The sequence below is a fragment of the Petaurus breviceps genome, unplaced genomic scaffold, assembly GCF_028583685.1.
Source record: "Petaurus breviceps papuanus isolate PSGF00001 unplaced genomic scaffold, PetGlider_PUasm1.0 91133, whole genome shotgun sequence".
NCBI classification, from domain to species: domain Eukaryota; kingdom Metazoa; phylum Chordata; class Mammalia; order Diprotodontia; family Petauridae; genus Petaurus; species Petaurus breviceps.
The window spans coordinates 100,862,417-100,887,684 of record NW_027187419.1 but is presented as its reverse complement, the minus strand read 5'-3'; the positions used below and the strand labels follow the sequence as shown (position 1 = coordinate 100,887,684).

At 37.7% G+C, this 25,268-nt stretch overlaps 1 long non-coding RNA gene across 3 annotated transcripts in view; it reads left to right on the top strand.

Moving 5' to 3' along the window:
- Nucleotides 1-25,268, top strand: part of LOC138154961 (uncharacterized) — an 84,083-nt gene that overhangs the window by 19,566 nt on the left and 39,249 nt on the right. The window contains exons 2-4 of one of the 3 annotated variants that reach the window (XR_011166719.1): nt 14,037-14,162; nt 15,660-15,786; nt 17,230-17,319. This is a non-coding gene — a long non-coding RNA (uncharacterized lncRNA). The remainder of the gene's footprint in view (nt 1-14,036; nt 14,163-15,659; nt 15,787-17,229; nt 17,320-25,268) is intronic. The other 2 variants (XR_011166717.1, XR_011166718.1) reach the window with 2 other exon arrangements.

The window sequence follows — 25,268 nt, the reverse complement described above, 5'->3', positions numbered from 1 at the left end:
TCATCAAGAATGCTTGAAAGTCCTCTATTTCATTGAAAGACCATATTTTCCCCTGAAACTGATACTCACTTTTGCTGGGTAGGTGATTCTTGGTGTTAATCCCAGCTCCTTTGATCTCTGGAATATCATATTCCAAGCCCTTTGATCCCTCAGTGTCAAAGCTGCCAGATCCTGTGTTATCCTGATTGTGTTTCCACAATATTCAAATTGTTTCTTCCTGGCTGCTTGTAATATTCTCTCCTTGATCTGGGAACTCCAGAACCTGGCTATAATATTCCTAGGAGTTTAGTTTTGGGGATCTTTTTTCAGGAAGTGATCAGTGGATTCTTTCAACATCTATTTTGCCCTCTGGTTCTAAAACATCAGAGCAGATTAACTTGAGAATTTCTTGGAGCATGATTTCTAGGTTCTTACTTTGATCATGGCTTTCAGGTAGTCCAATAATTTTTAAATTCTCTCTCCTAGATCTATTTTCCAGGTCATTGGTTTTTCCCATGAGATATTTCACATTGCCTTCTATTCTTTCATTTGTTTGGATCTGTTTAACAGCATCTTGATTTCTCATAAAATCACTAGATTCCATTTGCTCCAATCTAATTCTCAAGCAATGATTCTTCTCATTGAGCTTTTGAGATTCTTTTTCCATCTGGCAAATTTGGCTTTTTAAGGCATTCTTCTCCTCGTTGCCTTTTTGAGCCTCTTTTGCCATTTGAGTTAGTCTGTTTTTTAAGGTGTTATTTTCCTCAGTCAGGCTGTTGACTCTTCATTTCTTAATTTTCTTGAATCATTCTCATTTCTTTTCCCAATCTTTGCTCCACTTCTCTTTTCTTAAAGTCCTCTATGGCCTGTAACCAGCTCGTATTTTCCTTTGAAGCTTTTGGTGCAGGAGTTCTAACTTCACTGTCTTCCTCTTGTTCCATGCTTTGCTCCTTTTTGTCCCCAAAATAAGAGTGTAAAGTTGGGTGCTCTGTTTATTTTGCTTCCTTTGCCTGGTCATGTTGCCACTCAATTGCTTGACTTTTGGGCTTTTTGCCACAGTAGGACTCTGCCACCAGACAGGGGAGCTTTCGTCCCAAACCCTGGGGTTTTCTCAGTTGCCGGAGGTATTAGATAGGTGCCTTCTCTGAGGCCTCCACACACACTGGCAAGCTGGACACACACCCCAGGACCTCCACCCTAGACTGCAGTCCAGATCCAAGCAGGTTAAAGCAAGAACGATTACCCCTCATACTGGAGCTTGGTCCCCCTACGCTCTGCAGGCCAGGAACTGAAGCTGCCACAGGGCGCTGGCTGGCTGTGCCGGCATCTCAGTGGCTTCTTCCCCGGGGGCGAAAGCCACACACTCCCACTTACTGGGTCCCAAAGTCCACACTCTCACTTTGTTCTTATCATCTATGTGTTGATAATTCTGTACCACCAGATTGATCTGGAGTGGTAGTGATCTGGAGTCCCTCCAGCCAGAGGCTGGTCTGGCCCACCCTGGGGCTAAAACCTCTAGCTTGCATGGGGCTGGGCTGGGCTCCCAGAGGGCTGCACTGGCCAATTCCTGCTGGCTTGCGGGCTGTCCTCAGCAGGAGGTTAGCTTCTCTGTGTCATTTTGTGGATTCTGTAGCTCCAAAGTTTGTTTAGAGTCTCCTTTTACATGAATTGGGGAAGGTGGAAGCTGGAGCCACAAGGAGGTCCTGTTTCTACTCCGCCATCTTGACTCTGCCCTCCTGGATCTCAGACTTTTTACCAATGCAGTTGATTTTTAATGGTTTTTTTTGTAGCTTTCAAATTTGCTGAAGGTATTAACTGTCCTGATTACTATCTCTGCTGTTTCTCCAGGATTTTCTAAGTATACCATTACATTAGAAATAGGGATAATTTTATTTTTTCTTTACCTATTTGCTGTTGCTAACATTTCCAGAATTGTGTCAAATAATCCTAGGGAGAATGGGCTTCCTTGTTTCACTTGCATGTTTACTAGAAAAGGTACTAACGGATCCCCATTATGTATGAAGCTTACTTTTGTTTTTAGAGGGATGCTTTTTTATAATATTTTAACCTGTACTTGTAGGGTTTTAGTATAAAAGAATGTAGTACTTTTTTGAAAGTTTTTTTCTGTATCTATTGAAATGATGATGTGGTTTTGGATGTTATTGTTTTTAATATGATTAGTTACATTGATTGTCTTCCCAATGTTGAATCATTCTTTCATCCCTGGTATATATCCCACTTGGTCTTAATGAATGATCTCTTAGATAAATCTCTGTGCTCTGACAGGATTTTGTTTAAAATTTTTGAATCAATGTTCATGAATGATATTGGCTTATAATTTTTCTTCTATGCTTTCTTTCTCTGATTTAAGTATAAGGACTATATTTGTCTCATAGAAAGATTCCAGTAGGGTTCTTTCTTTCTCGATTTTTGAGAATAATTTGCGAAGTATGGTTATTAACTGTTCTTTAAAACTGATAGTATAGGGGCGGCTAGGTGGCACAGTGAATAGAGCACCAGCCCTGGAGGCAGGAGGACCTGAGTTCAAATCCAACCTCAGACACTTGACATACTTACTAGCCATGTGACTTTGGGCAAGTCACTTAACCCCAATTGCCCTCCAAAAAGCAAAAAACCCACACAAAAAAACCTTATAGTATTCTCCTGTGAGGAGTTTTTTTTCTTCAATAGTCCTTTCCAATTAAATTCACTTCCTTTACTGAGATTGGGTTATTTAAGATCTCTATTTGATAGTCTGATAGTTTGAGCATTCACTATTTTTGAAGATATTCCTCAATTTCTTTTGTGTTCTCAGTTTTGTAAGCATATAACTGTGCATAATTGTATTATTATTATTCTTTTTATTCTGGTTTTGTTGTGATTTCATCTTGCTTATTTGCTATTGTATTGATTTGATTTTCTGCCCTTTTCTTTCTAATTATATTCACTAAATTTGTATTGGTTATATTAGTCTTTTTAAAGAACTGACTTTAGTTTAATTATTATTTTTATAGGTTTTTTTTGTTTCCAGTTTATTTCTCCTCCAATTTTTAACAACTTCTTTTTTGTTCTTATTTTAGGTTTATTTATTGGTTGGCTTTCTAAGTTTTTAGATGCATATTCAGTTCATTAATCCTCTTTTCCTGTTTTGTTAATATATGTTTGTAGGGATATTATTTTCCCTGTGAGAATTGTTTTAGCTGCATCCCAGAAATTTTGACATGTTGTTTCATCATTATAATTTTCTTTCGCATAATGATGAACTGATACCTACTGTGATGTCACTCAGCACTCCTTCTCCCACTGTCTTTACATTTGTTTGCGACATCTCTCTGCCATAGTTATGTGGTCAATTTTTGCAAGTTTCATGTGGTGCTAAAAAATCTGTGTGTTCTTTTGCTGTCCCATTTAAGAGATGCCAGAAGTTTGTTTGTTTATTTGTTTTTAACTCTAGTTACTCAAGCAGTTGTTCAGTTCCATATTTTCCCTTTTGTTTCTCTTTCTGTTAGACTTATTCAAAACTGGGATATTGGGGAATATTGAAGTCTCCTGTCACTATTGTGTAATGGTCTCTGTCTTCATGTAGCTCAGATAATGTTTCCTTATGAATTTGGATGCTAAGGTATTTGGAGTGTATAAATCTATTACTCATATTGGTTTGTTGTCTATGGTTCCTTTAGGTATAACATACCGTGTTTCCCCGATAATAAGACACTGTCTTATTAAATTTTTTGGACAGAAAAACCACAGAGGGCTTATTTTCAGGGGAGGGCTTATTTTAATGAACATTGACAGCAATTTTAATAAACAGGTAAATGTGAACAAAAAAATGTACCTTTATTCAATAATGATCATGTCATCTTCTTCAACAACATCGTCATAAGTGTCCATACCCTGAATTCCTTCCTGGATGTCTTGTGCCTCCATTTCCTTCAGAAGAAGTGGACCCAATCTGTCATGTCCAGCAATATAGCTCTCTTTAAATGAATATGTCTTGTCCAGGTAACCTGCTCGTAGTGCCTTGGCGACACAGCTGTCAGTAATTTTATCCCATGACTTCTTCACCCAAGTCACGACTTCTTGCAGACAGGGCTTCACAAAGTTTCCACGCTGATTTCTTTCCATTCTATTTTCAATGTAGTCATTGACTTCCATGCGCAAATGGTCCTTGAATGGCTTGTTTATTGCAATATCAAGGGTCTGGAGATAGGCAGTCATTCCTGCAGGAATCATTACTTGATCTATTCTTCTCTCTGCAAGGAAGTTCTTCATTTCTTTAGCGCGGTGAGTGCTGGCTGAATCCCAGACTATTAGACCTCTTTGGTTACCTCGCATAACAAGTGGCAGCATTAAATCAACCTACTTTCTTATAACGGCTTGTGTATACCAGGCTTTTTCGGTTTCAAGAATGTAAATGCCGGATACACGTTCAGTCTTATCTTTCTTGCCCTTACTGATGATTAGAGGTGTGGCTTTCTTTCCATCCAAACGAATTGCCAAAACACAGGTGACCCGTGCACTTTCATAGCCAGTGGTGGGAATGTAGATTGACGTTGCACCCCTGTGATGAATTGTTGTTTGAGATCCTTGTCCCATAAACACTGCAGTTTCATCCATAGCAATTATATTGCAGGTTTGGTACTTGGAAATGTCGATCCTATCAAGAAAGGACTTGAATGCAAGTGCACGTTTAATAACTTCAGCATCTTCCAGCTTAAACAGTGTTGTTGATCTTCTTAGGGACAGTTCATACTGTTGAAGGAAACCGTCCAACCAGTGTTGTGATGTTTTGAATCCTTCTGAGACCATTTCAAATTCTGGTGCCATTGAAAGGGCAAATGCTTGAATATCAGCCCTGTGCACAACCAAGGCCTTTGCTTTCCTGTTAGCAATCCATTCACCAATGAGGATCTCCAAGTCAGGATATAAGAGCTGCCGACCTGATCCAGACCTGCACTTTTTCCCTTTTCCCTCATCCACCTGTTGATTGAGGTTATTATAATCTGCTCTCCATTTTCTGACCATTCGAAGATCCAAAAGTTTTTCTTTACAGAAAACTGCAAGATTCTTGCCATGTGACTCCTCTACAATTGCTTTCTTATACTCAACAGTATAGCTCTTCCTTTTTGTACTCATGTCTGGGGGTCAAAACAGACAGAATAATAAAATTATGACCATCAGTCCTTCTTTTCACTCCATCATGCCCCCTGAGTTCTTCTTTTTTCCTCCATCATGCCCTTTTTATCCTCCATCATGCCCCCTCACTCCCGCTTACATACCAGGTTTTTATGTTGTCCTGCCTCAGCTCTCCTCTGTGGCACTGCTCTCAATGGCGCCAGCAAGCAAATCACTGGGGAAGAACAGGATGACGCGCTCACTGCTGCAGCTCTGATTGGATGCAGCTTGAGGGGGGGGGCGGTGCATACAGAGGGTACCATAATGTAGCGTGTAGCGCACCTTCAATACAGTAGCAATCTCAATAGGGCTTATTTTCGGGGGAGGGCTTATTTTAGAGGAATCTTACACAGTAAGGGGAGGGCTTATTTTCGGGATAGGTCTTATTATCGGGGAAACACGGTAGTTTCCTTGTTTATCCTCAAATAGATGCTGAGTTTTTTCTCTCAGGCTTAGTGAAGTGCTGCACGACATCCTCCCCCTCCCCCCCAAACACACACACATAGGGAAGGGGAGAGAGAGAGACAAGAGACAGAGACGGGGTGGGGGGAGAGAGAAAGAGAGAGAGACAGAGAGAGAGAGAGAGACAGAGAGAGAGAGAGAGACAGAGACAGAGAGAGAGAGAGAGACAGAGAGAGAGAGAGAGAAAGTGTGTGTGTATACTGTTTTAGACTCCTGTTCCTGGATTCCCAGGCCTAGGACCTGCAGTTTGCAGAGCTGCCCCAGTCGTGCTATGGGGTTGATTTCTGTAGTTCCAAGACTGCAGAAGGTGGGAAAGAGAAGGGTAGAGTGTGAAGTTGAAGTCTTTTTCAAACCCAGACACATATCCTGATCCTTTCCCTCTGTTTGTCTCCTGTTTTGCAGAGATCTTTTGCAACACAAAATGGTCTGTCAAGGTTAGAACAAATTCCTGAAGCCTGGATTGTAGATCTCGTTGGCATTAGAAAGAGGGAGAGCAGATTGGGGTATGTGGGTATATTTTGCTGCAAGCCTTTATATCAGTAGTGTAGTGTATGTTGAGGGAGGGAGTACAGAGTGAGATCAAGGTAGGCATCAATTTATGGGATTAAGGTTTGTTTGTTTGTTTTTTAATTTAACCTTCTTTTTGATTCTGGGTGTCCTAGATCAGAGATGTCAAACTTGAGACCCAAACCAAATTAAAACACAATTTCAGAAATATTTAAGAAATAAAAAATCCAATACAATATAGATAATGTTATTTTATGGTTTTCTAAATCAATATGTGGCCTACAGGGATTGATTTCTGTTTGAGTTTGAATCTATAGTATGGATACATTTGAATTTGCTTTGTCTTTGGCATGTAATTTCTATTTTGGAGAAGTCTGAGAAATTGTGGGCATCAGAAAAATTTCTAGTCCTCCATCTTGTTGATAATGTGCTACAATTCCTTATTTCTTTGAGGAGCACTTTGTAATCGAATCTATACAAGTCTTTTATGAGCTTTGGTAAATTGATCCCCAAATACTTTATGCATTTTATAGTTATTTGGAATAAAATTTCATTTTCTATTATTGCCTCTTAGATTTTGTTAATATTGTTATGTAGAAATTATGTTTTAAGTGTTAACTTGTGTGATAGTAATGGAATATAAAGATTCCCCTGTATTGGCTTGGTTTTCAAATTGATTGTGTTAAAACCCAGAGCTTGTTAATCCCACCTGTGGGATGGACTTGTTAAAGTGAAAAGAGTACTGAACTGGGAGGAGCTGGTGACGTAGATTTGGAGAGACACAAGAGAGAGGCAGAAGAACTTTTTGGAAGCAGCACCTCGTGGAGGCAGAGAGAGACTGAGAGGATTGCTGGCGGCCACTTTGAATCGCCCTGGACTTTTGAGACCTGCCCCCTGAGCTGCCAAGGACTGAGGAGACATGGCTGTTTTGCTGGTACTTTGTCTGTCTGTTTTGATGTTGTTTTGCCAGATTTGCCCACTGGTGAAACACAGTCCTGTTGAAGAAGTCCTGGAACCTGGCTGTTGGCTAAGAGCTCCTGAGACTGTCCTGCAGACAGAGAGTGAATACTGTCCACTGGTGAAGGACAGTGCTGTTGTTGCAGGGGTCTGGAGACTGTCCTGCAGATAGAGTGAATACTGTCCACTGGTGAAGGACAGTGCTGTTGTTGCAGGGGTCTGGGAACCTTTCTGTTGGTTCAGAAGCCCTGAAGAAGGATTTTCTTGTTGTATGTTTACAGAAATCCTGGGAGAGGGTTTTGCTAATGTTTTCAGGGGTTCTAGGACTGTGCTACAGACAGAGGATGAATTAATGAAGAGACTGGCAACGTATCTTGTGGCCTTGCTAAGCCTTGTCTCCCCAGGAACTAAGATTGCTGAGAACTTGCCTCATGTCAAGATGAAGAAAAGACCTCCATTTGGGTATTAAGTGCTGTGCTTAAACTTGATGTAACTCTGGGGTAGATTCAGTTGTGATCCAGGGGTGGGGAACTTTTGACCTTTTTGTGTTCTATGGTTGAACAAATGAATGTACTTAGATTGGAAACTAATCTCCATTTGAGAAGAGGGGCTTTGTGGTGGACTAAATGAAGGTACAGCCTAGGGGTGGAGTAGTATTTAGAACAGGGACTTTGTAATTGATTGAATGATTGGAAGGTCCTGGGGTGGGGTAGTACTTGGAGATTATTTAATCACACTTAGTAAATGCTGTATTTTCAATGATGTCATGTTTTGATCTTCTCTGTTCTTGGTTGGTCACTGAATAAAATGGAGAGCACCTATGCTGGTATTTTGAACCTTGGGAAGTTGCCTTTCCTTAGTATTACCTTACAACTTGGTAACCTACAACTCTGCTAAAGCTATTTATTGTCTAAATTAGTATCTTTGCTGATTCCCTAGGATTTTCCAAGTACGCCATCACATCATCAACAGAGAGGGATAGTTTTTTCTCCTCTATACCTAGAATTATGCCTTTAATTTCTTTCTCTTGTCTTATTGCTATTGTTAGCATTTCCAGAATTATATCAAATAATAGTGGGGAGAATAGGCTTCCTCGTTTTACATTCATATTTATTTTTAAAAAGTGGTTTTTTTGGTTTTAGATAAATTTTTTTATGATATTAAAAAGGTCCCCCATGCCTATACTTTGTAGGATTTTTAACATAAGTGAATGTTATCTTTTGTCAAAGACTTTTTCTGTATCTATTGAGATAATCATGCCATTTTGAATGTTTATGTTTTTAATATGATTAGTTATGTTGATTGTTTTCTCAGTCAAGCCTTCCTTGCCACCAAAATAATTCATGATGATGGGGTTCTTTTTTGTTTGCCCATTGTTTCAGTCCACTCCTTGATTTGATGTTAGAGTTGAGTTTTGCCACCCTTCTAGAAAGAGTCTAGGCTGGTTCTTTTGCTGCTTTCTTGGGGTAGTTGAGTGTTGTGTTGTTATAGGATCTTAGGTATAGATTGGTGACCTATAAGTTTTCAGTGCTTCCAAAGTGCTCTAGTCCAGGGCAGAATCTGATTGCTGCCCCTGTAGTCTGAGCTTTACAAGTTATTAGCCTTAGTTTTGGTCAGCAACAGTAGACTGCTGCTGGACTCAGAAGGCCCTGTCAGTCAGCCAGGAAGTTCTTTTGGTTCAGAGTGACAGAACTGTGAGCTCCCCATTTGTTTAGGATTCCTGTCCTGGTCATTCCTCTGCAGACTGGGATGGGTGCTAGAAATGAAATCCTGCTCTGTTTCTGGGGTCTGAGCCAAACAACTGCTACTGATTTCTGAACCTCTTGCTTTCTTTTTTTTTTACTTCTTGGGGAGGGGAAGGTAGGGCATTTGTGGTTAAGTGATTTGCCCAAGGTCACATGGCTAGTTTTGCGTTAAGTGTCTGAGGTCAGATTTGAACTCAGGTCCTCCTGACTCCAGGGCCGGTGCATTGGGCCACCTAGCTGCCCCTGAACCTCTTGCTTTCTTGATTCAGGGCTTTCCTCTGGGAATGACACCCACATGTGCAGGTCTCCTCAATATGCCCAGAACTAGATAGTGACAAAGTTGTGCCAGTTGGCATCTGTCCTCATTGCCATGCCCTAGCATGGATCTGGAGGTGCCCATACTCTGGTGCACAGACCTGGTGCACATATGGTTCCCTAGGGTGACCTGGGCTGGACAAAAGACTCAGTGTGATTTTTTTTTTTTTTGGATTTCCTTTCAGGATTCTGTCTAGTGCATCTTCCAGATCTATTTGGAGAAATTGTGGTAGGGTGCTAACCCTGCACTACTTCCTGCTACTCCACCATCTTGGCTCTACCTTTCCAACTCCATTTGAATCCAAATGGGCTTTAACAAAGCCTGGTTTTCCAGAGCTATGTTTCAAGAAGTCATAAATGAAACCTACATGAGACAAAAGGGTTCATTTACCCAGTTTAAAAAACAACAACAGACAATGACAAAATAAATGAACAGGAAAGAAAAAAATCTAGTCCCCATATCGCAAGATACTTTGTGAAGTATAAGTGATCAAAATGTATATTCCTTTGGACAGACCACCCACCTGTAAGGGTATGATTCCCGAAAGGGAGGAGGAGGAGGAAGTAGCAGCATTATCCAACTGGAAATGGCCAGTTGGGTCCCCAGGGGACAGCAACTGCTACTCACCAATAGCAACACTTCCCCAGCTATTCACTTACCAGAATGTTCTGTAATGTACTCATATTGCAGTTAAGAGAACTCACAGTAAAATAGATTAGGTTAACTCTTGGGACAAGGCAAAAAGGCTTGTGGCTTACATCAGAACTTCCTGATGACTCATCTTTCATTTCACAGGTTAAAAACTAACTAAATCTCCCCTATGAAATCAATGTTCCTTATTGAATCATCCTTTAGCTCCATTTATATGGTTTTTCATTTTGTAAGTTTTACTGTCTCAAATTTTAAAACACTTACATGCAAAAAATGTCCTGAGACACCCTGCAGCTACCACCATGAAACAGTTCTCAGATTGGCCCTCCATCACAGTCTTTGTCCTTGAACCATTTCTTTAAAAAAAACTTTTGAATTTTTTTTCAGTCAACTGCAATCTACCTTCTCTCCCTGCTCTCCTCCAATTAAAAAAAATTGAAAGAAAAACAACCCCCCTTTTACAAACATGCATAGTTAAAAAGAACAAATTCTTGCTCTGGTCATGTCCAGAATCAGTCTACCCTGAGACCATTACCACTTTTAGCATGTTTCATCATGAGTCCTCTGGAATCATGGTTGGGCATTGCATTGATCAGAGTTCCTGCCAGCACGTAACTCTTGGGATGCTTCTGAGGGTCAAATGAAATAACATTTGTAAAGTGTTTAGCACAGTGCCTTGCACATAGTAAGCACTTAATAAATGTGTCTTTCCTTCCTTCCTTCCTACATCTTTCACAATTGTTTATTTTTATAATATTGTTCTTACCTGTGATAGATGATTTTAATTAGACCCCTATTTTATTCCAATCTAATCACTTTATTGTGATTCCATAGGGGTAGTGATTGTTAGTAATTATTAGCATTATACTTGTCTATCAGTATACATTTAGTTAATCAATTTTCATTTAGGGATAATTAAATTAGGTTCTTTCTTATCATAGACTTAAACTACAAGATTATAAGTTCACTTGCTTTTATGAAGTTCACTTGCTTAATCATAGAAAGCTAACTAGAGGACGTTCACCCTTTCTTCCTGCTGAATAGAGGACCAAGCCCAGTGTGGTGATGAGTCAATGATATAGAAAGTCCTCCAGCTATTTTTCTTGCCCCTCCATTCCTTGTCATCTCTCTATCACCCAGTATGGGGAGAGGGCCATGAGTACTTCACCAACAAGTGACTCTGTTTGCCATCCTGTGACCTGCCTAATCTACTGACCCATTGGTCCATGTGGCTGTTTTGACATCTGTTTATCAACCCAGCTGGTGGGTCTGCTTATCAGTTCAGTAGGACCTCCTGAAAGGTCAATTTAGATCTGTTACATTCTGCTCATAGGCAACATCAAGACATAGGTTTGTCAGCTAATGGGATTCTGTATTTTATGTAGACCTTCCTGGAGGGTCAGGGTCAAGATCTATCAATCAATGAGACTGTATTTTTAGTTTTCTTCATCTGTATGGTCTAGGTATCAAACACTATAAAACTAAGGCCCTGGAAGAAGATCTGTGAGGTCCTGTTCATTAAAGTGGGCCACGTCCCTTTCATAAATGGTTATTGGCTTAGAGCTCTGCTTCAGTTTCTTTTATTGTAGATTGAACAATTTTGTGACCCACACACTGTGTAAGTCATTTCCCTCAAACAGCAAATCACATTCTATTTTAAAATTTATTTTTAGTTTTCAAGATTCCCTTCCATAAGATTTTGAGTTTGAAATTTTCTCCCCCTCCCTTCTCCCTGCCTCCCCAAGACAGCAGGCCTCTGATATAGTCTCTACTCATGCATTATGTTAAACATATTTTCCCGTTAGTCATGATGTAAAGAAGAAGTAGAACTAATAGGAGGAAACATGGGAAAGAAGAAATCAAACTAAACAACAGAAGAAAAAGAGAGCAAATAGTATGCTTCTATGCACATTCAGACTCCAAAGTCTTTTCTCTGGATGTGGATAGCACTATCCATCTTTAGTCTTTCAGAGTTGTCTTAGATCCTTGCATTGCTGAGAAGAGCTAAGTCTAACAAAGTCAGTCGTCACACAGTGTGGCTGCTACTGTGTGCAGTTGTTCTCCTGGTTCTTCTCATTTCACTCAGCAACAGTTCACATAAGTCTTTCCAGGTTTTTCTGAAGTCCACTTGCTCATCATATCTTATAGCACAATAGTATTCTATTATATTCATATACTACAACTTGTTCAGTCATTCACCAATTGATGCACATCCCCTCAATTTCCAATTCTTGGCCACCACCACAAAAAGAGCTGCTATAAATATTTTTGTACATGTGGGTTCTTTCCTCATTTCTATGATCTCTTTGGGATATATCCCTAAGAGTGGAATTGTTGGGTCAAAGGCAGTGCACAGTCTTATAGCCCTTTTGGTATAATTCTATATTACTCTCCAGAATGGTTGGATCAGTTTGCAATTCCACCAATAATGCATTCGTGTTCCAATTTTCCCACATTTTTCTCTGGTATTTATCATTTTCCTGTTTTTTTCATGTTAGCCAATCTGATAGGTATGATGTGATACCTCAGAGTTGTTTTGATTTGCATTTCTCTAATCAATATAATTTAGACCATTTTTTCATACGACTACAGATAGCTTTAATTTCTTCCTCTGAAAATTGCCTGTTCATATCCTTTGACCATTTATCAACTGAGGAATGACTTGTATTCTTATAAATTCCTCTATATATTTTAGAAATGAGGACTTTGTCAGAGACATTTGTAAAAATTATTTCCCAGTTTTCTGCTTCCCTCCTAATCTTGGTTGCATTGGCTTTGTGCAAAAATTTTTTTATTTAATGTAATCAAAATTGTCCATTTTGCATTTTCTAATGTTCTCTATCTCTTGTTTGGCCGTAAATTCTTCCATTCTCCATAAATCTGACAGGTAAACTATTCTTTTCTTTCCCAGTTTGCTTAGTATCAGCCTTTATGTCTAAATTGTTTACCCATTTTGACTTTATTTTGGTATAGGGTGTAAGATGTTGATCTATGCCTAGTTTCTGCCATACTCTTTTCCAGTTTTCCCAGCAGTTTTTGTCAAATAGTGAGTTATTATCCTAGAAGCTGGAGTCTTTGGGTTTATCAGACAACCACATTCTATATCAATTCATACAAGTCTTCCAAGGTTTCTCTGAAACCAATAATTGGGTATCTTACTCTACAGAAAAATAGGGGGAAAGAGGATAAGAGAGGGGATGATAGAAGGGAGGGCAGATTGGGGAAGAGGGTAGTTAGAAGCAAACACTTTTTAAAAGGGTCAGGGTGAAAAGAGAAAATAGAATAAGTGAGGGGCAGGATAGGATGGAGGGGAATATGGTTAGTCTTTCACGATATACCTACTTTGGAAATGTTTTGCATAACTACACATGTACAACCTATATATATATATGTATATATATGTGTATATATATATATTTGCTTATCTTCTCAGTGGGGGTGAGTGAGGAGGAAATAAGGGAAAACATCTGGAACTCAGTTTAAAAAAATGTGTATGAAACCAACTCCTTCATCTTTCTTACAGCAAAATAGTATTTCTTTATATTTATGTACCATAACTTAGTCAGCCATTCCCCAGTTGATGGGCATCTCAATTTCCACATCTGCTCCTTACCCTAGAACACCATCCCTCGATGCAGATCTCTTCTTCAGTTCACCCTGTGTCTGTGACTCAGAAGTTGGTAGTCAGCCACAGACATCAACTGACATCATAGCCAGTTGACATCAATTGCTGTACCCTACATAAATATACCTTTGACTTCGTTTGGGACTTCTTCTCCTGGTGCAGCATCTCCTTGCGCAGGAATGCTGGACCCAGAATCCATAGAACTCTGTTTCCCTGTGCCAAACTAGCTTCAAAGATGACTCATTGTATTTTTTTCCCTTGGCTTCCCCAATCAAAAATTGGTCTAGTACATTTACTACATCTGTTTGGAGTTGCAGAGTAGAACTTGGTTATTCGCCTTCCTTCTATTCAGCCATCTTAGCTCAGCCTCCCAAAACAATTTAAGTCTCATTTTATCACTCTTCAACAAATAAAAGTTCTTTCTCTACCCTTTTAAACAAACTGTTCACATCCAAATAAGACGTCACCCACATCCTTTACAAGGTGATATAACTTTTATGTTTATGCCACAATTTATTTTCTGCCCCAAAGTGTTGGAAACCATACAACTTTGTTTCTTTACACCCATTTTCGATAGTTTTTATTAAAACCAAATTTATTTTCCTAATTTTTTTTACAGGCATCAACTTGCTCATCTATGAATGAGGCAATACCTTACATTTTTTAGCAGCTGATCGAACAATTTTGTTACCTGCTATACTCATGTGGCTCTGCTGCTCTTCAGTTGACCTCTCCTAAATTCCAGGTGGGTGGTATGTTTCATCACAAGCCCTCTGGCATAGTGATTGGTCACTGTATTGTTCAGTGTTCTTCATTCTTTCAAAGTTGTTTGTTTTTATAATGATGTTGTTATTGTATTAATTTTTCTGCTGGTTCTGTTCATTTTATCCTAGATCATTTCAATCAAGTCTTCCCGGATTTCTCTGAAACTGTCCCTTTTATAATTTCTTACAGAATAATAGTATTCCATCATATTCATGCACCATAATTTGGTCAGCCATTCCCTAAATGATGAATATCCTCTTTGTTTCCATTTCTTTGCCAGCACAAAGCTGCTATAAATACTTTTGTACAAATGGTTTCTTTTTTTCTTTCTTTGATACACTTGGGGATATGAATCTAGTAGTGGTTTATTACTATGTCAAAGGATAGGTGAGGTTTTATGAGTTTGGGGGTCTAGTTCCAAAATGCTTTCCAGAACGGCTAGACCAATACATGGCTTTATATACAATGCATTAAGACATCTGTTTTCCTGTGGTTCTTCGAACAATTATTATTTTATTTTATTTTTTACAATTTTACCAATACTATGGATGTGAGGTAGAATCTCAGATTCCTAACAACACTCCTAAACAAGATGAAAATGTAATTAGGAAATATTTAACAAAATAAAAAATTTAAATACAGTAAAACATAGATAAAATTACATTTAAAAACTAAGTTAATATGCAGTCTACAGGTATCCTTAGGTATGGATAAGTGGTTCCTGTTTCTATGAGTTTGACACCACTGTTTTGAAGCATTTTTCATATGGCTATTGATAGCTTGGGTCTCTTCATATGAAAATTGTTTGTTCATATCCTTTTATCATTTTTCACTGAGGAATGGATCTTATTTATATTTTTATATATGTATATATATACATATATATGTGTGTATCTATATTTATAGCTATGTCTTAGAAATGAGATCTTTATCAGAGAAACTTGATGCAAAGATTTTTTTCCCAGTTCCCTGCTTCTCTTCTAATTTTAGTTGCATTGGTTTTATTTGTACAAAACCTTTTCATTTTATGTAATCAAAATTTTCCTCTGAATTTTACCTTCAGTGATTCTTTCTATCCCTTTTTTGGTCATGAACTCTTCCTTATCCATAAATCTTAAAGGTAATTTCTTTGTTGTTCCTCTAGTTTGTTTGTGATATCCCCCTTTATTTCTAAGTTAATTACTCATTTGTAACTTATCATGATAGACAATGAGATATCAGTTTAGACAAAGTTTCTGCCAGAATACTTTCTAGTTTTCCCAGCAGTTTTTAAAAATCAAATAGTAAGTTTTTGCCCCAGTAGCTGGGATCATGAGATTTATGAAGCAGTAGGCTGTTGTACATGTTTGCTTCTGTATATTATATATTTAATCTTTTCTGTTAATCCGAACTCTCTATTTTCTAGCCAGTATCAAAGTTTGGGACCTCATATTGCTAGACCTCCTTCCTTCTTATTTTATCTGTTCTTTCTCTTTAGATTTAAACCTTTCATTCCACCAGATGAATTCATGTTTTCTTTTTCTACCTCCACAAATCCATAAGAAGAATGAAGACTGAGAATAGAGTCAGCATCAACAAACTTTTATTAAGCACCTATAAGCCAGGTACTGCCCTAAACAGTAGGGATACAAAGAGAGGCATAAGGAAGTCCCTGCCTTCAGGAAACTCACAATCTAATGGGCCATTAGATTTAGTAATTAAGAGATAATCAGAAACTTTAGAAGGAGAATTTTTCAGTTGAATGATGCAACTGGATAACAAAATACAAAGAGTTAACAAGAGAGTGAGAGCAGCAGACTGTCTTCTCAAGGAGTTTAGCCATAAAAGGGAAGAGAAATATAGGATTATAACTAGTGTGGATTGGTGAATCTAATGATGGTTCTTTTGAGGATGGGGGAAATATGGTCATATACCAGGCAGTAGGAAAGCAGCCAGTAGATAGGAATTGATTGAAGATTAGTGAGATAATAGCGATGTTAAAGGTGAGAAATCTGCTGGAGAAGTGTCCATCTTATCTCCTGTGATTCCTTTCTTGTTTGTTCAAGAATTATTCCCCTAGGGCCTACCTTCTCTGCATCTCCTTCTCTGCTTCTCTAATTTATATTTGATATGACTTTTTATATCTAGGACATGTGTATATTTGGAGCACATAGGGGCAAATGCTGTGAGATGTTGATCTAAGCCTGATTTCTTTCCAATTTTCCCAGGAATTTTTGTTGAATAGTGAAGCCATATCCCAGTAATTGATGTCCTTGGATTTATCTAACACTTTTTTGCCATGTTGAATTGCTTCTGAATCTTGTATATGTAATATGTCCCACTGACCAACTTTTCTAGTTTCTTTTAACCAGTATCAGATAGTTTTGAATGTTGCTTTTTTGTAGATAGTTTGAGATCTGGTATTGCTAGAGCCTTTTCCTTTCCATTTGAAAAAAAATTTAATCTGAGTGTTCCCCTTTCAAAAAAAAGAACATTCCCTGGGGCGGCCAGGTAGCACAGCGAGTAAGAACACTGGCTCCAGTGTCGGGATGACCTGGGGATCGAATCCCTGGCTCAGACACTTAGCACCTACCCAGAAACACCTGGCCGTGTAACCTTGAGCAAGTTACTTAACCCTGATTGCTTAAAGAAAAAAAAGAACATTTCCTTATACAAAATAAAATTCAAAAAGTGAGGATTCTATGTTAAACTGCACATCTCTATTCTACATACAGCTTGATTTTGTAAACAGTATACAACAGGGGCAGCTAGGTGGCGCAATGAATAGGGCATGGGCCCTGCAGTCAGGAGGACCTGAGTTCAAATGTGACCACAGATACTCGACACACTAGCCTTGTGACCTTGGGCAAGTCACTTAACCCCAATTGCCCTACCCTCCCTCCCCCCTCCAAAAAGCAAAGCAAGCAAACAAAAACCCCAGTATATAATAATTTTCACATATTTTCTTTTTTATTTTTCTAAATTACATGTAAATAAAAATATTTAACATTTGTTTTAAAATTTTTTTTGAGTTCTATATTCTCTCTCTCCCCTGTCCTCTCCTTTAGAAGGCAAGCAGTTTGAGTTGAAACCGGGCAGATCCACAGAGTGTAGGGAGCCGAAAGTCCAGTTTCTGTCCTCTGTAAAGGAAGTCCTAGGTAAGTGTTTGGTACTCCAGCCCTTCAGTCAGAGAAGGGAAGTCTGAGGGAGGTGTTGTCAATCAAGGCTTGAGTTAGCATCCTGGTGATGAGTTTATCCTAGCAGGGTCATCTTGCTTCATGGAGTTGAAACCAGGCAGGGCAGCAGATGCAAAGTGGAGTTATCTTGAATGGAATCTATTTTTCAATTCTTTTTGCTTAGGTTTTATAGAATGGCCAATTTTTGTAGATTTATTTTTTTTTCTTTTAAAATAATTATAGTTTAATTCATATTTTGAGAGAGCATGGAATCCATATGACATTTATACATACCTGACATATTAATACCAAAAGAAAACCAGTTATACCGTGTTTCCCCGATAATAAGACCTATCCCGAAAATAAGCCCTCCCCTTACTGTGTAAGATTCCTCTAAAATAAGCCCTCCCCCGAAAATAAGCCCTATTGAGATTGCTACTGTAGTGAAGGTGATCCCCTGCGCTACACGCTGCATTACGGTACCCTCTGTATGCACCGTCCCCCCTCCCCCCCAGGTGAAACGCACGCCGTGCTCCGAGCTGCATCCAATCAGAGCTGCAGCAGTGAGCACGTCATCCTGTTCTTCCCCAGTGATTTGCTTGCTGGCACCATTGAGAGCAGTGCCGTGGAGGAGAGCTGAGGCAGGACAACATAAGCCATCCCCTGAAAATAAGCCCTCTGGTGTTTTTCTTTCCCAAAAAAAATAATAAGACAGTGTCTTATTATCGGGGAAACACGGTAGTTACCCTTTATTATTTACAAAGTGTCCAGTCAAGAAATTCCACAAAAGTATGAACTTCTGAGATCTTTTATGATGAATGGGCACAACACAATCAATAGCTACGTCTGTAGTGTTTTTAAAAAGGAAAACATACTGAAGTGAGGAAAGGAAAGAGATAACAAATACCTAAAGTCTTTGGCTACTGTGATTAAATGTCAATACTCAAACAGTTCAACCAAATATATTTTGTGAAGACAAGCAAAAAAGGAGTTATTTTTTAATTTAATGTTTTAGCTGCAGTATGTGAGAAAAGACAACCTTTCTGGGCTGATGCTTTTGGAAACTAACATTTTGGAAAGAATCAGTTTCTGGGGCACTTGTCTTTTTATTCGTTCGTTCGTTCGTTCATTTATTTATTTATTTTGGAAGGGAGAAGGTCCTGAATCCAGGACCCATGCTCTATTCACAGTGCCACCTAGTTGCCCCAGGGGTACTTGTCTTAATTAGATTTTATATTTCCTTGAATTTTGGATGGTCTTGGTCCTCTAAGAGTTGTAGTTGTACTGTCTCATTTGTGGTAACTATAATTCCAATTTGATCAAGAAGCTCAAGACAAACATCTTATCTGGCATAATTCTTAATGAATATAAATGTGGATGTCTGCATCTCAACCAACCAACTCCACTGATTTTTGCTACATGCCCACATGAGTTTCTGCTCCAAATAAGACAACTCTAAGGATTCCCAGAATTTCTGCTAATGCAGCTTCTCCTTCTGATTTTAATGTTGATAATTTAATCTTTGAAAATACTCATTTAACATCTGTTAAATCAATTTCTTGTATAATGCTGCTCAAGACTTTTGTAACTGTTCAGTTAACAGTAACTAGGAATTTCTAAGATGTGTGCCCTCACTGAAGCACTTCATGGCTGGTCTGAATCTTTCTTGCACATCACAGTAATAAACAAACAAATACGTGAATAAATAAAGTGCTTGAAGGTATAACATTTCCCAGTGTGATGAGTTGGATCAAGTGAACCAGGCACATGTTGCTGCAGTTAACTCTCCAGAATTCCCTAGGGCAGATCAATGTCCTGGTCCCACCCACTGGAAAGGGCTGTATGGTGTGTATATTGCCATAAATATGTATCTGGTTATCATACAGGCTCAGGTTTATTTTATATTTTGCTATTTTATTGAAGTTATTACTTGTTAGAGTTTTCTGAACCAAACCATCAACAAAAAAAGCAATTATTTCATTTCTTCATCTCTAATTCCCTAAATTTCTTTTTCTTGTCTTATTTCTATAGCTAACATTCTTATAACTATATTCAATAATAGCAATGACAATGAGCATCCCCAGTTTACCCTTGATCTTACTGAAAAGGCATCTAACATTTTCTTTATTATAGATAATATTGGCTCTTGTTTTTGGACAGTTACTTTTTATCATATTAAGGAAAGGTATATTTATTTCTATGTACTCTACTGTTTTTAAAATAAAAGGATATTGTATTTTGCCCAGAGATTTTCTAAATCTGATATATTCTTGATTTTTTCTTAGTTTTGTTATTAATATGGTCTAGTATGTTTTCCTAATGTTGAAACAGCTCTGTATTTCTAGTATAAATCCAACCTGTTCATAATACATAGACTTTTAAGTATGTTGCTGTAGAGCAATGGTATCAAATTCCAATAGGAACCAGAGCCCAAATCTATACATAAGGATCCTTGGGGGCTGCATATTGACTTAGTTTTAAATGTAATGTTATCTATGTTTTATTTTATTTTTATTTATTTTGTTAAATATTTGGCAATTACATTTCAGTCTGTTTGGGGCTGCATTTGGAAAGTGTTGTGCATAGTATGTAGTCAGGTTTGACACCTCTGCTGTAGACCTTTTTTTGAGTTTGGTAGGATACCATTTTTCTTCTTGTAAATACTTTATATTAAATTGGAGTTAAATGTTCTGTAAGCATGTAATAAAATTCCTTTGCAAATTCTTTTGGTCCTAGAGTTTTTTATTTGAAAGTTCATTTATGGCTAGTTGTATTAGCAAGCACCCTAGCACACCAAGGATGGCCTGCTAGCACAGGTTCTTTAATATATTCTATTGAAGTAAAGCAACCTTTTAAAGAGGTCAGCAATCTTCTTTTAATTACATTCACTAGTTCAAGGGAAAGGCCAACACCCCGAACATGAAGAAAATACAGAGAGCACAAAGACCAATAGATAGGGCTCCAACTATCTGAGTAAAGCAATATTGCTATACACTTTACATACATCACTAGATCGAGGGAGCACAGACAACATCTTGAGTAGTCAGCGGGGGGCTCTGAACATACAGCTACTCAGAGAATCAATGAGGAAATAAAAAAATCCTTCTCATGAGCAAACCCCCAAAGCAAAATACCAACTCAGAGTATATATATATACACTTCTCAGAACCAGAAGGTATCACAGCCCTCCTGACTCAGTGCCTAATTAGATGAGTACCAAAAGGTGTGAAAGCAAGCTCCTTAGGCAAGTTCCTCCCACAGTGGGCAATATGTAATTCAGGATGTATCACAACTGTGCACATAGGCCTATTAATGGATGGGGAAGGTCATCCTATTTCATTAACATTATACTAGTTTGACTTCTTTTCCTGAGTTTTACATTTTTTCTTTCTTTTCTGTTCACTTGGGCACTTAAAAGTATTTAGTAGTTTCAGTTAGATTGTCAGTTTTATTGGTATTATAGTTGGGCAAATTTCTCTTTTCTTTTTTTTTTGGCAATTTGGTTCTCCTCTCTCTTTTTGGATTGTAGTAGCTAACTATATATTTACTATGTTATTTTTTTAAGTTTCTACTTTTTTATCAATTTAGTTTTTTGCTTTTGATTTTTCGATCTTTTTAAAAACTTGTTGATTTAGCTAAGGGTTGTTGTTTCTTGTTGTTACATACTCAATTTGTTGATCTGATTTTTTGTCTCATGCCAATAAAAGTGTTTAGAGATTAAAATTTCCCCCCAAGACTGCTTTGGCTTCATACCCAAAATTTTGGTGTGTTTTGTTATTTCATTTTCATTGATGAAATTATCTCATTTCTATGACATTTTTCACCTACTAATTCTTTAGGATTAAATTATTTAGGCTCTCTGTAAATGTGAATCTTTTCTTTAAAGGCCCTTTATTAAATGTAATTTTTATTGTGTCATGGTTAGTAAAGACTGTGTTTACTATTTCTCATTTTCTGTATTTGTTTATGAAGCTTTTATGCCTTAGCACCCACACAGTTTTTTGTAAAGATGCCATGCACAACTAAGAAATATATATACTCCTTACTATTCTTATTCAGTAATTACCCCAGATCTATTATATCTAACTTTGATAAAACCTATTCAGGTCCTTCTTGTTTATATTTTTGTTGGCTTCTTTTTTAAGGTCTGAAAGGGATACATTATTATTTTACTATTATTTCTTCCTGTAACTAAATTTTTTTTTCTTTAAGAACATAGATGCTATACCATTTGGTGCATTTATATTAAGTATTGATATTATTTTATTATCCATGGTGTCTTTAAAAATTATGTAGTTTCCCTCTTCATCTTTTTAAATTATGTGTATTTTTATTATTGCCTTGTCTGAGATAATGATTGCCACTCCTGCTTTTTGTTTTTTTTTTTGCTTTTTGGAGGGGGAAGGAAAGGACTATTGGGGTTAAGTGGCTTGCCCACGGTGACACAGCTAGTAAGTGGTAAGTGTCTGAGGTCAGATTTGAACTCAGGTCTTCCTGACTCCAGGGCCAGTGCTATATTCACTGCACCACCTAGCTGCCCCCACCCCTGCTTTTTTATTAGTTCAAGGCATAATAAATTCTGCTCCAACACCTCATTAGTGTGAATTTCTGTTTTGGGTGTATTGCTTGTAAATCACATAATTTTTAATTCTTCTTTCTAATGTATTCTTCTAACCTCCTCTGTTTGATGGGTGAATGTTCATCCTGTCTACATTCATCTATGACTAATAATTTTGTTTTTCTTCCATCATATCCTCTTGTTTTATTCTCTGCCTTCCACCCTTATCTTTACAGTGAAGGTGGTAAAAGAAAGGGAATGTGATCAATACTAGTAATGTATAACTGAAGCAGTCTCTTTAGGTTCCACTAACTTTCTTTTCTTCCCCTCTCCCAGACCCCATTCTTATCCTTTCTCTCTTTCTTTTTAATTCACTATCTGTTCTCAGAAATTGGAATTTGTTTTACTTATTATTGATCCTTCCCTGATACTACCATTTCTCTTAAACCCCTAGCTCCCCATACCTGCCTGTTTCTCTGTCAAGTTTAATGTATTTGAATGCCATATTCTGTGTGTGGTGTTTATGTATTTGTGTATTCAGTCTCCTCTTGTCTGTTTCAGGTGAGAGAGATTCATGTGATGTTCATTCCCCTCACCCTTTCCTTCATAGCTTTAAATCTGGAAGGGACCTTGGAAACCATCAGTTCTTGTCCCCTCACTTTATAGATGTAATGGGAATGCAAATTGGAAGATCTTCCCTGCCCCTAGGCTAAAATGCACCTGAAGCCTGGGGTGGGAGGCTTGTTTTTCAGTAGATACTTCTTGATTGGCCAGTGAGTCAATAAGGTTGTTACATTCTCTGAGCCAGGAGAAGGCTATATAAGCCCTGATGTGAGGCTCTGTTTTGGGGCTCACTTTGAAAAGTGTTCTGTGATTTGATATGGATTCTGGGAAGCCATTGTCCAGAGCCCCCCGGCTTTGAAAAACCCAGATGTTGAAACCCAGATGTTGACTGGGTATGGATGTAATAGTTGGACAGTTTGGAAATCTGTCTACTTGATCTGTCTCTGTATTGATAATTCTGTCTGTATATTCTGAAGTTCAGGGTGCTGACCTTTTTCCCCTGAACAAGGTAAACGATATATGTCCAAGAACCTGTGGTGGCAGCAAACCCTGAGGACGCTTGGGGTGCTTGCTGCTACAAAAGATGAGGATACTGTGGCTGGAAAAGATTAAGTGACTTGCCTAGGATCACACAGATAGTAAGTATCTGCAGGAGGATTGGAACTCAAGTCTTCCTGACTACAAGTCCAACAATGCCCACAGAGTTTTTCTCCCCATTTCTTTCCTAGTATATATTTTTTCTCTTCCCTTTTTTTCTTGTTTTAAGATCATCAAAATGGAATAAACAGTCCCATACCCACCTTTACTTGTCTTACTTAACTTTGTGATCCTAGAAAAAATAAAAATTTTCAACGGATTCTTTTTGCTTCTCTTCTGTTAGAATGTAAGCATGTAATCATTGTAGAACTTTTTCATATTACTCCAATGTATTTCCCTTTCTAGGTTTTTCTTGACTTCTTTGTATTTCAAAGATTTTGTCAAGCTATCGACTCTTCATCAGGAACACTTGAAAAACTTATATTCTGTTAAAGTTCCATCTTTTTTTATCCTTTAGGAAAAAAACTAAGCTTTTCAGAGAAAGCTATAATTAGTTGTCAGCATTTGTTTTTTGCCTTTTGGAATATAGTACTCCAAGATTTCTCTCCTTTACAGTCATAGTTGCCTGCTTTTGTTTGATCCTAACTGTTGTTCCTTTGTATCTGAACTCTTTCGTTTTGGATGCTTAATGCATTTTTCTTTGTCCTGAAAGCTTTATGTTTTGGCTATGATATTCCTGGGAGTTTTCATTTTGGGTTTTCTTTCAGGAAGTAAATAGTTAATTCTTTCTATTATACAATTCACAATAGAAATTTAAGCTTTAACAGCCTACTACTACAATAAGTCTCTTGGGATACTTTGTAGATTTGGGCAGTTTTCATTTATGACTTCTAGAAATATGGTATCCAGGCCTTTTTTTTATCATGGTTTTCATGGATTACAATAGTTCTTAAATAATTGTTTCTTTTTTAAAGTCCTTTATTATCTTTTTTATAAGTTTATTTATTTTTAATTTTTAACATTCATTTCCATAAGTTTTAAATTCCGCCCCCCCTCTCCTAACCCTTCCTAAGACAGCTTGAGGTCTGATATAGGCTCTACATATACATTCCTATCAAACATATTTTCACATGACTTACGTTATATAGAAGAATTAGAATGAATGGGAGGAACCATGAAAAAGGAAAAAAAAAAACGAAACAGAAAAAGAAAATAGTCTGCTTCACTTTGCATTCAGACTTCATAGTTCTGTCTCTGGATGTGATTGGCATTTCCTACATGATAGGAATTGTTTTAGGTCCTTGCATTGCTGAGAAGGGCTAAGTCTTATCAAAGTCAGTCATCACACACCGTGGCTGTTAGCTGTGTACAGTGTTCTCTTGGTTTTGCTCACTTCACTCAATATCAGTTCATATAAGGCTTTCCAGGTTTTCCTGAAGTCTGCCTGTTCATCATTTCTTATGGAATAATAATATTACATTACATTCATATACTACAACTTGTTCAGCCATTCACCAATTGATGGGCATCTCCTCAATTTCCAACTTTTTGCCACCACAAAAAAAGCTGCTAGAAATATTTTTGTACATATGGGTCCTTTTCCCATTTTCATGATCTCTTTGGGATACAGCCCTAGAAGTGGTATTGTTGGGTCAAAGTCTATGCACAGTTTTATAGCCCTTTGGGCATAATTCCAAATTGCTCTCCAGAATGTTTGGATAAGCTCACAACTCTACCAACAGTGAGTTAGTGTTCCAACTTTCCTGCTTCTTCTCCAACATTTATCATTTTCCTTTTTTGTCATGTTAGCCAATCTGATAGGTGTGATGTGGTACCTCAGAGTTGTTTTGATTTGCTTCTCTCTAATCAAAAGTGATTTAGAGCGTCTTTTTTTTTCATATGACTATAGATAGCTTTAATTTCTTCCTCTGAAAACTGCCTGTTCATATCCTTTGACCATTTACCAATTGGGGAATGACTTGTATTCTTGTAAATTTGACTCAGTTCTCTATATATTTTAGAAATGAGATCTTTTTCAGAGATACTAATTGTAAAAATTGTTTCCCAGTTTTCTGCTTCCCTCCTAATCTTGGTTGTATTGGCTTTGTTTTATGCAAAAACTTTTCAATTTAATGTAATCAAAATTATCCATTTTGTATTTCATGATGTTCTCTATCTCTTATTTGGTCATAAATTCTTCCATTCTCCAAAAATCTGAGAGATAAACTATTCCTTATTTCCCTAATTTGTTTATAGTATCAGCCTTTATATC